We start from the raw sequence: 13,136 nt of genomic DNA on the forward strand, positions 1-13,136 counted from the left end.
CAGATCCTGGGGGTCCAGTGGCTTCACCCTGCCAGGGACTGCACAAGCATCACTGCCCTTTGCCTAGAGCAGAGCCTCAATTCATCTCCACTTTCACAGATAAAAGCCTGGATTAATTAAAGAAGAGAATAGAAACCACTTTGATTTCCAGAACACCGGAAATTCCTAATTATCACAGCTCCCAAAAGCACTGCTATAATTAAGGGGCTCTCACTGTTGCCACTGCAGATCCAATTTTTGCAGAGATTTACAAGTGGCACCTACATTTTTTGCTGTTGGTGAAGTACAGCAACTGAAGGCATGATTTCTGGCTCCAGGTGCATCCCTTAAATCAGCCAGAACACCACTGAAGCAGCATCTAATTCCCTCATGGATTTCTTATTAGAAAACCAGAGTCCCCAATGGCAGTGTGCTACAGACAGCGTCTGCTCTCCAATTATAGTCTGATTATACAAAATAATAAAACTGGGGGCCTTTTTTTTCTTTGCCTGCTGGTCTTTCCATCTTCAAAATACACTTGGGGGCTGTTTCTGGCTTTTTTACCATAACCAGCATTTATTAGTATTTCATTAGTATTTTATTAGTATTTAAAAGAGGTGGTGGAAACTGCATTTCTCACCTGATCTCTGGTTCCTGTAACCTTTCCAGAAGCACTGAAAGCATCATTATGACACTGCTGGTGAAACAGCCAGACTTTGCTATAGCACAAAAGCAGCAAAACACCCCTAATGCAATAACTGAGTAAATCCCACAGGAGTATTTTCCCTGCAAGTGCCAGGTCTCGTGCTACCGGGCAGGACAGGAGTGCCTTTTGCACTCTTGTGTCATAGAACTGGCCAGGTAAAGATGTAGCTGGTAACACACATCACCTCTGTGTGCAGGGGTTTATCCTTGGGCTGCTGTGGCTTTCCTGTCTTTATCCTGAAATGGGGTAGGTTTAGATTAGATATTAGGAATAAATTCTTTACTGTGAGGGTGTTGAGGCACTGGAACAGATTGTCTGGAGAAGCTGTAGATGTTCCATCACTGGAAGTGTTCAAGGCCAGGATGGATGGGGCTCTGAGCCAGCTGGTCTAGTGGAAGGTGCCCTGCCCAGTTTGAAACAAGATGATCTTTAAAGTCCCATCCAACCCAAACCATTCTGTGATTTTGTCTTCTATGACCTCTTTACTAAAAGCTATCTGAGGTCTGCCTACTGCCAGCAGTTTTCTTGATGGGTGTCAGCTTCACCACTGAGGTGGTTCTACTCCCTGGGTGCTTCACAGCTGTGCACAAAACTGTCCTAAAATTTCTCCATTCTTTTGTCAGCTGGTTTCCCTGTGTGTTGAATGGCCCTGGTTGAGCCCAGGACTCCCCATCCTGACCAGGAGGTGCTGTCTGACTGCACTTCAGAGCTGGAGCATGGCTTGCAGGAGAGATGGGTTTGGGTCCAATACTGGGCACTGAGCTGTGCTCATGTGTCTGGAGGGCTGAGCTGCACTGCACTGGGTGTCAGACACTTGGAATCAGCAGTCTGACCTGCCCTGAGCTCTCCCAGGTGCTTGGGACCCATGTTTAACACCATGCTTTCCATGCAACACTTCTCCCTTTTGAAGGGGTAAATGCAAAAATGCTGTGTTTTGAAGGAATACTTAAAAAAGTAGAGGGATGTTCCTTGACCTCTAACAATGAGGTTTTCCCCCTCCACCTGCTGATGCTTGTCCCAAGCTTGCAATTCTATGACTGAGTTTCCTCCCTGACCATGGGGAGCACAAGCATCCTGACATCAAGCAGAGGCAGGTGGCCTGTAAAAAACATGTTTTCCCTCCCAGCAGTGTTGTTTCAGTAAGCCATCACTTATGTATAAACAATGCAAACATGATCAGACCAAACCATGGTTCTGCTCTGATCCCATTGCTGGAAATTGGTTTTGTTAAGCAAAATGTTACCAGCTTGGGGAAAAAAAGAAAAAAAAGAAAAAAAAAAAGGACAAATGCAAAATTTGCCTGTATTAGAGATGCAGGGAAGCATTGGAACTTAGGGAGATCACAGACAATTGAATTTAATTGAAAAATATGATTAACTAGAATGAGACTTGAATATGAAGATCTAATTTGAATTGAAGAAACAAGCTGATTGCCTGAAGAAAGAAGTTCAAGAATTAAAAATTTTTGTATAATATGAATTCCAGTATAATGGGTTCCAGCCCTGCTTATATAGGATAGCTCATAAAAAAATCCCCAACTCCACACTCAGAGTGGTTTTACCATTGAAATTATAAATTTTTTTTGAGATGATCACAGAGAAATGGGGCTCTTACTTGATCTCATGGGCTTAGGGGAGATTTGAGATAGGGGTGGTAAAAGGGAGAGATCCAAGCTTGATCCAAGCCTTAGAGCTTGCCAGCATCACCTCAGGTCTGGCAGCAAGGCTTACAGCTCCACTTTACAGAGAAGGGAGGAAAACACAAGCCCTGGGAGCAAGCCAGGGGCCAGTGACAGGTGGGCCCTTGCCTTAAGAAGGACAGTGGAAGGAGCATTTCCAGGACTGTCAGAGCCTGCTGCAAGTGGCTCTGAGCAGCAGCCCCAGGGGCAGGCAGGGCTGGCAGCTCATGTGCAGTGGTCATGGCCAGGCACTGCTCCCACACCAACTCCTGAAAGCAAAATCAGCCAGAAAATAGGGAAAATGAATAGTCTATATTCACAGCACAATCAGGAAAATTATATACCAGCAAGTAGCACAAATGGGAAAAATAAGAGCTTAATTTACAGTACTTTTGTATAGTTATAAGCATCTTTATTCCAAGGGAGTTCTCCTCAAGGTGGCAAAATGGTTTAGTGCATCTCCCTGTGGCTTTTTAAATTTCCACTTGGCTGCTACACCCTGTGCCACAGCATTTCTAGCCACCAGCATCCTCCTCCTCACTGAACAGTCCCACTGGCCCTGGTGACACTATGGCCATGTCCCCTGCTCCCCACAGGCAGGCAGGATCCATCCTCTGTGGGATGGCTCATCTGGGAGCCCATGGGGGCCACGGTCTGGCTCTGTGCTGGGAGCAGTGCTGGGCACTGTGCAGGAGCCAGCAAAGGTCATTTCCATGTCACCCTGTGGCACAGCTGGCCAGGGGAGAGCTGCAGGCACAGCGTGGCACTGAGCTGGCCAAGGGGGTATCAGAGCCCTCATCCCACGGGTGGGGAGGGGGAGGGGGGAGAGGGAGGGGCGTCAGGAGGATGGAGAAGTTGTTGGACCCTATCCAGATGATAATTTTGACATTTTGTAGTCTCTTGAGGCTTTTGAAATAGGAAGAAATGCAGCATCAGTGCTCATTTGTACAGACTGTCACTGCCAGGCTGGGGGCTGACCTGAGCATGCTTTTAATGAATATTTAATGGCTGCAGTGGTCCCTCATCCCCACCTTTAGCTGCTGCACACCTGCACTTTGACACCACACACCTGAGCTGGTCACAGGGCATCCACTGCCTGCGCCTCCTTGCCCATCCCTTCATTCCCAGCCTCCCCTCCCCTCCTCCAGCCCCTGCCCCACAGCATCTGCTCCATCCCAAGAAAACACAGACAGGATGTATTTCCTCCGGTTCTCCATGGAAGAACGTGAGCAGGGTAGTGCACGTCCTGCAAGCTGATCTGATAGCAGATCCCAGAGCAGGTGATAACCTGCCCCCCACCCCAGGGATTACCCCAGATATCCTCTGCCCAATATTGCTTGAGGATCTCATTTCTGAGCTAAATCCAGCTGTGGTTTCATTAAAGAGGCTCTTGCTCCTTGTGCTCAATATTTAATTTAGCACAAGTGTGTGCGTGTTGAGTTCAGGGTGTTGATTAAGCATGACTTGAGATAGAGGGAAATTAGTAATATGGGAAAGTGCAGTCAGTATTTCATGGCAAAGAGTAATTGAGCTAACAGTTGACATATGGAGTTGTGTGGGCAAACTAATTAAATTTTACATCTTCCCAAGCATTTGTGAGTTTTATAAGCGTTTGATTTATATATTAATTAAACCTCAGAGTGAAATAAAGAGGACACAACCATTTATACTGCAAATGTGTCCATCAAGGGGAAGGGCTTTTATGTATTTTCAAGCAGATGCTGAAGTACCTCTGTGAGTCCCCAGCTCAGCTTGGTGGTGACATCCCCTATGGTGTCTCTTCCTCCTCTTCATTATCAGGAAAAAGCTCTATGCTTTTTGGTATCCCCCTGATGGGCTGCAGAGCCCAGGTTTCTCACTGATCTGGGTGCTTTGTAAGTAGCTGATGAGAAAGCTATTACATGATATAAATATTTTTCTGACCCATTAGTAAGGCACTAGAGATAGTTATGGCCTGTCCTGGGATGATCTTGCTGAGGTTTTCTGGAGTTGTCTTATTCACATTATTTCATACTCAAAGGGAACTTGCACTGTGTTTGTTTGCAGATGGACAGAAGCACATGTGGAGCATCCATGGTGGTCAGCACAGTTTTCAGCCTGCTTGATGCTCTGTGGAAAGGAGTTCCTGAAGTTGTAGGATGAGTTGTGCTCCTTGGGGTTTGCATTCTGGAGCCATTGCTGTGCAGGGAGGAGATGGTATTTGGGTTCAGTGACAGTGGGGAGTCCTAAATGTGCAGCCCTGGCCCTGATTTTTCTTTCAGGCTGCTGTGCACTCCCCACCACTGACACATCTCTCTGGAGGCCAGCACACATCTCACAGATCTGTTTGGGTGAGCTGGAGGCCAGTGCTGGGCTGATGTTGGGGCAGTCCTGGGAGGTGCAGGGCTGGCTGGGGGCTTCTGGCTGGGATGAGGAATTCTTGGTGCAGGGACAAACTTAGGAAAATCAGAGCTACCTGGGAGCTCACTGCCTGGGATGAAAATCAGATTCTGCTGCAGGTACATGCTGGTGTTTGGAGAAGAGCAGGGGCTAATTCAGCACCAGTGATTAAACATCCATAATTAAATAGTTGACAGTAACTGTAGCAGGACTCAAGGTATTGATGATCCTTGAAAAACCTTGGGACAAGCATGCTCTTGCTAAGAATAAATCACTGGTGGTCAAACAGACCAGCACCACTTTACCACATGGGATTTCAAGAATGTTCAGCAGCAAACAGACCAACACCTTTCCCTCCAGTTCAGCCTGACTGTTAATACACCATGGAACAGCTCACATCTCCATACAGCATTACATTTCACTGGCATTTCTGCTCTAATGTTGGTGATGTGCCACCAGTTTGTGCATTCCTCATCCACGAATCTGTGTAGCTAATACAATATCTGTACCTCAGTTTTGCTAGTAGTGCCAATACATTAAACCTAGGAATGCAACCATCACAGAGTGAATGTTATTTTCATATAATGATGGGACCTGCAGATCTCTTATCCATATGGTATTAAACCAGAATTTAGAATAGGGTGTTTTAGAAACAGCCATGTGCTGTGTGATGGAGGGGCAGAGCTGACAGATCACCTTGAAAAAAGTCTAACTTGATGTGCTGAAGTACAAGAAATTGTCCTAAATGGTCATGTAGTCCACGGGGACTTTTGTGTAATGTCACCTGTAGAATCAATAACCAACCTGTGAGACTAAATAAGTGAAGCAATGCAAAATCTAAACAGCCTCTGTCCTCTGCTGCCACTGATTTTGAGCAGGCACATGCAAGGCTGTCCTTGGATGTCCTGCATGAGTGCTGTTTGTCCTGCTGGAGCAGGTACCAGGCCAGTGCTGCAGCCCTTCCCAGGACTGGGGCTCTGAGGAGGGGATGCCCATCCTGGGGCCTCTCTGCTCCTCAGCATCCTTCAACCCTGGTGGCATTGCTTGACTTTCTCTGCATAGTCCCTATGCCCCTACCTGCTTTCAGAGAGGACTGGAAGAGTTGCTCCAAAATTACACATAAATAGGAAATGAAAGGTCAAGACTTCCTACAGAGTAGTTTTGCCCAGAGCATCAGAAGACATAAGAGATGCAAAGAGATGAAGACTCAGATGATGATCAGCCACTGATCAGCTCCAGGTAGCACAGCCCTGGCCCTAGGCAGCCTTCTGGTTTCTGTTTCCTCTCTGGTTTTTGCAAACTGTCCTGTCAGACCTCACTTACTGAGAAGACCAATGTGTGGTTTCTAAGATGCCGTTGGCTGCTCCCTGTTCCTCCTCCATCCTAATGTGAAATCTGTCAGGGTGCCTTTCTGCCTGCATCCTCTGTGAGCTCCAGATTGCTATTGATAGGCAGGAGAGCCACGACAATCTTGAGGAAATTTGTGATCTGGTCCTGGCATATTTGACAGATAACACTCCAAATACAAATGTCAAAACGCATTTAGGTTTTTTCCCTTTTCTAACTTGCCCTGAAGAAAATGCAAACACTTTTTGACAGAATCAGTTCAGGAGCCTCCTCTAAGCCAGGCCCTGAGTGTTAGAAGAATCTGCCTCTTAAAGCCATATAGATCCACTGCTGCTGTATAAAAAAATATCCTTTACCCTGAGGCAGAATTACTTAAGAAAATCCTGACATGATTAGACACCACTCTTTTCTGAGAGAAGAGTAACTATGCTATTAAAGGATAACTGAGATGCTGCATAAACTGACAGAATTTGAATTACTCGATGTCGCAATTTTGAAACGTCATTTGGCAAGAGGGCACAAGGAAGGACTTGAATATTTTCTGGCTACCACTGTGCAGCTATTCTGTACCCTGAATGTGATCTGCTGGAAGCTCTTGCAGGTGCAGCCACCACCCTCCACCTGCAGACATGAGGTATATTTAGGCTCTGGGTTTGTAAAATTTATAAATGCAGGCTTGAGCAATTTATAACAATTAATAAATAAACAGCTAGCAATTTTTGCATATGCTTTTGCATGCAGGAATTCCTCTTGCCTTAAATCAGTGTAATGATGTCAGTTAAACAATTATCTTACTTGTAGTGCCTGGCCCCACCACTCTGTTCAATGATACAGTTTAAACACAAAGCCAGGATTTGTATTTATATGCAAATATCATCAAGTTCAAGCTTAAATATTTTTGAAGTCAAGATTGTGTGTTAAATAATACTCCATGCCTGTATGTAATTATATATCAGTGGTGTAAAACCCTTCAGACTTCAACCCTAAACTACAGCAGGCAGAAGGGCTGAGCCCAGAGCACGTGGATAGCCACAACCCCCCTGGCTTGGGTAGATTTTGGGGGCCCAGTGTGAGTATTTTGTGTTAGCTCAGAGCTCAGATACAACCAGCTTTGATAGCTCTTGGGAATATGTGTGATTAACCAGCCCAGCCACAATATGTCACCAGCACTCCACACAAACAGCTCTGCTCCTGCTGGAGAGCAGGCAGAGAGAGAGAACAGCACATCCTGCAGCCAGGGGAGGGGAAAATAGCAAAGGATAGGGAAGAAACTCGAGAGGAAGGTGATTCCTTCCTCTGGAAGGAAATGGAGATTCCTGGAAAAATGATCATAGGGAAGGTGAGGTCAGCAGCAGGTTAGGTGGAGCTGCATGAGTATCCTGATCCCTGGGATACCCTGGCATCTCACCACTGGGCTTTACAGGCTGTAACTTAAAAGCACTAATTCCTTCAACTTCGCTTGCCATTTTGAAGGATTGTATTTCTCCTCTCTCCTCTCCTCTCCTCTCCTCTCCTCTCCTCTCCTCTCCTCTCCTCTCCTCTCCTCTCCTCTCCTCTCCTCTCCTCTCCTCTCCTCCTCTCCTCTCCTCTCCTCTCCTCTCCTCTCCTCTCCTCCTCCTCTCCTCTCCTCTCCTTCCTCTCCTCTCCTCTCCTCTCCTCTCTCCCTCTCCTCTCCTCTCCTCTCCTCTCCTCTCCTCCTCTCCTCTCCTCTCCTCTCCTCTCCTCTCCTCTCCTCGCCTCTCCTCTCCTCTCCTCTCCTCTCCTCTCCTCTCCTCTCCTCTCCTCTCCTCTCCTCTTCCTCTCTCTCCTCTCCTCTCCTCTCCTCTCCTTCCTCTCCTCTCCTCTCCTCTCCTCTCCTCTCCTCTCCTCTCCAGCTGAAAGCCATGCTCAGCACCAAGCACTGGGTATTACCAACAAAAAAGCTGTGTCAGAAATAAAATGCACGAAAATAATGGCTCTTCAGCAGCTACACACAAGTGTAAAGAAAACACATCCTGATGCAATGAGCGTGGAGCCCTGATAGAGCATGACCTTTGTCAGGGGCTAGTAATCATTCCTGGCAGTGTTTGCTCACGAGGATTAGGAAATGTGTGCAGCCCATTAACCTGTGCCACTCAGGATCCCCATGGCTGAGCATCAGAGGCACAGAGTGACTGAAACAGCCCTCCCAGCTCTCAGCTCCCTGTGCTGGGTCTCACTGATGGGGACCAGGGAATTCACTCGAGGTCTCCTGAGTTTGGAATGGAAGGGATGCAGTGCAGTCCTATCCTTCCCTTCATGGCTGTGGCAAACTCATCAGGCCATGCTGCTGCTTGGTGCCAGGGGAGTTGGTCAGTGCTTCTGCAGACACCTGGAGATTTGGGGAGCCCAGCTCTGTGTGTTCGCATGAGCACTGTACATGCTGATACCAGTGGAAACACAGCTGGGGTGATTACCAGGCACTGCCTGGGATTTAAGCAAGCATAATGTATTCAGAAACAGAAAAGGGAATGCATCTCTTTATGGATTTGCTGTCTTTTTGCTATAGAGTTTAAGAATCTTTAATTCCCAATTTATAGGATAATACACAGTTCACCTATAGATGTGCATCAGTGTGTTTGAAATACACCACTCAGTGCCTTTTTATGGGGAACAGGGCTGCAGGGAGGGAGGAGGAAACCATTTTGGTCAGACACTTAAAAGCTTAAATCAGCTTTCCTGGCACTATATGGGTTCAGGGATGCTGAGGAAGAAGAGGTGTGATGTCAAAGTACAGTATTCAGCAGGTGAAATACCAGGGCTGTCTCACTGGGGAGAGACAACCCTGTCAGCCCACCCCAGCTGGGGTCTGGTCAAACCCCAGGAGACCCAGCAGCAAGGCTGGGGTCTCTGTAGATGGAGGTGAAGGCTCAGCCAGCCAAAGTTATCATGCAGTATATCCTGAGATATGTAAAGATGTGTTCTGACTCTATTTTTGTATAAAACCTTTTTTCTTTAACATGAGCTATGTAGTAAAATTATTTACTGGATAACAAAGTGGTGGACACAGGAGATTAAGACATCTCCTTAATCTCCTGAATATTCATGCTAAGGTGATGCTAAATACATGATTTAAAGGCTTGGTGTCTGCGTGTCTACAAGTGGCTGAGAGAGGTGTCCCCCAGAGCACAGCAGTGCTGTGGGTGCTCTGAACTACCTCCTTTTCCCTCTCCCTCTGCAGACACTGGTTGCATGTGATCCCTGGAAGAAAGAAGGTCTCTTCCTTGGTATCCAGGTGGATGCCCCGTTTCACAGCTCCTATTTTTAGCTGTGTGCACTCAGGCAGACACGCAGCCCTGCAGGCTGCCTGCTGTGCTGGCTCTGTGGGTGGCAGTGTCACAGGGTGTCTGACATGGGCTGGGGGCTCCACGCTGCCCTTGGGGACACAGCCCAGGAGCAAAGCCAGCTTCTGCTGACACTGCCAGAGAGGTAAACCCACAGCTTTATGCAGGGCTGTGTGCAGCATGCCTGGGCCAATTAGCTTGGAAAAGGATTACTGGTGTGCCGCTGGGATGCATCTGTGACAAGTTCAACCTCTGATGGCCATTGTGTAAGGCAGTGCTGATGCTGGTATGCAAAGCATCCCAAATTGTCAATGAATTTCAAAAATCCAGGAGCAGGAGCTTCCTAAGGGTGATTAAAACATTTAAGTCAGCATTGATTTAAGGCTGACAACTCCTGTGGGCACTAGGGAGAAGGGGAGGAGGATCTGGGGCCAGGGTCCCTGCAGTGGAGACACAGGTTTATCAGGAGACCCAGGAGGATGTCACTGTGCTATAGCAAGGTGCAAGGCACAGATGAAGAAAAGGCAGTGCCAGATTTGAAGTGCTTTGTCAGTGTGTTTGTGTGTGTGCTGGGCAGGGGCTGTGAGCTCAGTCTCAGTGCAGAGCTGTCTCTCACAGAGAGCCTGGAGCACTCAGGGCAGGGGCTGTGACAGCGGCCGGTGCTGCTGCCAGCCTTGGACAGTCACGCTCTCCTGAGCAGCCACACAGCCCTTTTGCTACCTTCAAACACTGGCCAGGAGAGGTTCTCCAGTGCTGGCTCCACAGCAGGATTCTGTCTTTCTGTGGCACCTTGCAGCCACTGCTTGGATGGATTGTGTTTAGCTGTGCCCAGCTCCCCCCACCTGCAGCAATGTTCTGTGTGCTCCTTGTCCCTCAGTCCCCCACTGACAACCAGTGTGCCAGGAGGAAAAATATGGGGGGATTTGGACCTTAAAACATTAGGACCTTTCCTCCTGAGGGTCCTCCTGACAGTTTTGGCCCAGCTCTGTCTTCTGTCTGCCTGACTGTGGGGCTGAGTATGACCTCGTGGAACTAAACTGAAGTGTCACGGTCCCTGCCTTGGCTTTGTGTCCTGTCCAACACTGCCTAGATCCCAAACTCTGGGTGATGGTACTGAAACCAGCCAAGAGGTCTCCACACTCCACCAGGGTGTCAGCAAGACATCAAAAGGGACTGGGAGCAGAGCAGTGGGGACAAGATGGACTTGATGTGAGGACCTGGTCTCACAGCCTGGCAACAGCTGAACTTCAGTGTTACACCATGTTGTACACAACTGCTCTGTCAGATCAGCAGGAAAAGCCCACTATATCCTTTCAGCACCTTTGTTCTACATATTTTGCTGTTAATGGGGAGAGGAATTGAGGTGGGATTTCGTGGTGGCTCTGCAGGCTCAGCAATGCTGCATCTGCAGGAAAAGCCCCTTCCTTCCCCACGTGGGGCTGTACCACCATGCCAGCTGCAATCCACAAGCAATTAAAACTGCTTAGTAAGGCAGACAAATCACTTATTACATTTTCCACCATCTCCTTTTCCATTTTTACATCTGTTGAGCAGGCAGACATAGCTTTTGCAGAAGTCCTGAAAGGTAAGATTAAAAGCCATTTTCCCCTCCCATTTGTTTAAATGTGTTTGTAGTGAGATTCTGTCAGTGCTGGCAAACTCAGAGGATGAGAATCCTCCAGGGATTTCCCCTAAATGACACTTTCAAAGTCAGATCTGCATATGCACTGCATCAGACACCATTTAGAGAGTACATGTAAGATCCCAGTTAAAAGAATCACATTTGCTAATATTTTCTCTCTGTTATTCTGGGTCAGTGTGCATTATAGAAGAGGCAGAGATGACCACGTTGCAGAGTTTGATGGGATAATGGTAAAGGGAGAACAGACGAGTTCAGAGAGATAGGAGATGTTGATGCAGTTTTGTAGGACAGGGTAGGATTTGCAGGGCATCATTCAAAATAATTGTGAAAAGTATAACTGAAATGGTGGAAGCAGAACAAATCTGAATGTGCTTTTTTGTGGCAAAGCACAATTTTCAGCTAACATTGATTTGATTTGATAGGGAGTTTCAGTGGAGTGAAGAATAAATGAAATATGAGCATTGCTTTCAGATTTCTTTGTGATACAGAGTGATGTAGAAATTAACCTTACCCTGTTATAAGTAATACAGACTGTGATGTCTAGTTAAGATGTCTAAACACGATAAGATAAAGGTTTTCACTGGATAGTAACTTTACTAAACATTAGTTCTTTTGATGGGAGTTTTTCAGCCTGTAGTTGTTATAAACATGGTAATTTTATATTTGCTTATATGTACCAACGCAAATTTTCAGGAATAGAGAATAGAGTTATTCTTGGGAATAAATTCAGAGAAATGCAGGTAATTAATCCACATTATAGAAGTTGCTGTGGATGTTTTGGCTAGAAGAAACTCCATGCTTTAGAGTGGAAGCTTCAAGTTTGAGAGCAGGGATGCTCTCCATTTACTACCCCGGACTGGGTGAAGTGATAAGCCTGAAAAATCTCAATGAGATGAACAGCAGAGGGGCCCCAGTGGCTTCTGCCAGCACCCAGCAGAGCCTCTGAGTGCTGCATTCCCTGCTCTGGAGGGTGATGGGGGAGAGCTTTACTGACCAGGCTCTCCTGCTCCTGCCCATGCCCCTGGGTGCTGGGCACAGCCTGGGGGTGTCTCCTGTCCCCAGGGTGAGGGATGGACCTTGCTGGGCTGCTGTTGCAGGGAGCTGTGTGGAGTGCAGGGTTTAAAGTGTTACATGAGAGATGGGGGTTGGATTTGGAGAAGGTGACAGACCTCAGTGTGAGGCAGAACTCTGGCAAAGCCTGGGTCCAGTTTTTCTCCAGGGCTGGTTCTCAGCAGGATGCACTGCATTTAGCTCATCATCATCATCCAGAGTGGCAAAATCTGGGCTCTAGAACTCCAGTTCTCCTGTCTGCAATCTGCCCCCATCCTGAACTCTCCCTGACTCATGGAACTAGGACAGTTCCTCATCAGGAAGGTTTAAAAACCCTTTGCTTTTAAAAATCAGAGGAAAAGATACAGTGCTTCACTTCAAACTCATTTCCAGGGGCAAGGTCTCCAAAGGCCAGAGACTCTGCCTGGTGCCATTTGATTTCCTCCTGCATTAGCATTACACCCTGGGATTTGGGCTGGTGAAAAGTTTCTTTTCCAAGACACCAGCCTTGGTTGGTGCTGTTTTGCCTGGTTTTGGGATGAAGGCTGGGGAGCCAGGGGCAGTGGGAAAGCAGCCCCAACTCTTCTCTGCCAGCCATGCAGCAGTGACTGGGGAACAAGCAGATGGAGGTAGTGTTGGAAACCACCAGAGCAAAGTTTGCTGGAGCTCATTTATTGTCACCTCCAGTTAGTAACCCCAGCTGACCTCAGGGGGTGTTTTGAGGTTGCATTCATTAGTGTCTGTAAGAAATTAAGATGCTTCAGTGCTGTGGAAAAGTACAGGATGGAATTTGTGCAGGATTTAGATGCACTGAGTAAGATGTGTAGACTGATGAAGAACAGAACCTGTTTTCCCATGGATTTGCACATTTTTCTCCCTCCATCCACCTCCTCCCTCTGCACTGCAAACACCGCCCTGTGTGTGGCACTCCTGGTGGCTCAGGGTGGCCACCTTGGCTGGCCTGTCCTGCCAGAGGTGGTGTAACCCTTGGGGACACTCTGTCTCCTTTTACCAGAGCACTGATTTCTGCCTCTCTGATTTCCATGACATTTT

At 47.4% G+C, this 13,136-nt stretch overlaps 1 protein-coding gene across 4 annotated transcripts in view; it reads left to right on the forward strand.

Moving 5' to 3' along the window:
* The window catches only part of C1QL2 (complement C1q like 2), a 34,182-nt gene that overhangs the window by 3,670 nt on the left and 17,376 nt on the right, over positions 1–13,136 (forward strand). The window contains exon 3 of one of the 4 annotated variants that reach the window (XR_013774833.1): positions 4,410–4,641. The exons of the other annotated variants lie outside the window; for them this stretch is intronic. The gene's annotated coding sequence lies outside the window, so the exon portion shown is untranslated. Of the gene's footprint in view, positions 1–4,409; positions 4,642–13,136 lie in introns of those variants that run through there. 4 annotated transcript variants of the gene reach the window in all.

The sequence above is a fragment of the Erithacus rubecula genome, assembly GCF_903797595.1.
Source record: "Erithacus rubecula genome assembly, chromosome: 8".
Classification (NCBI taxonomy): domain Eukaryota; kingdom Metazoa; phylum Chordata; class Aves; order Passeriformes; family Muscicapidae; genus Erithacus; species Erithacus rubecula.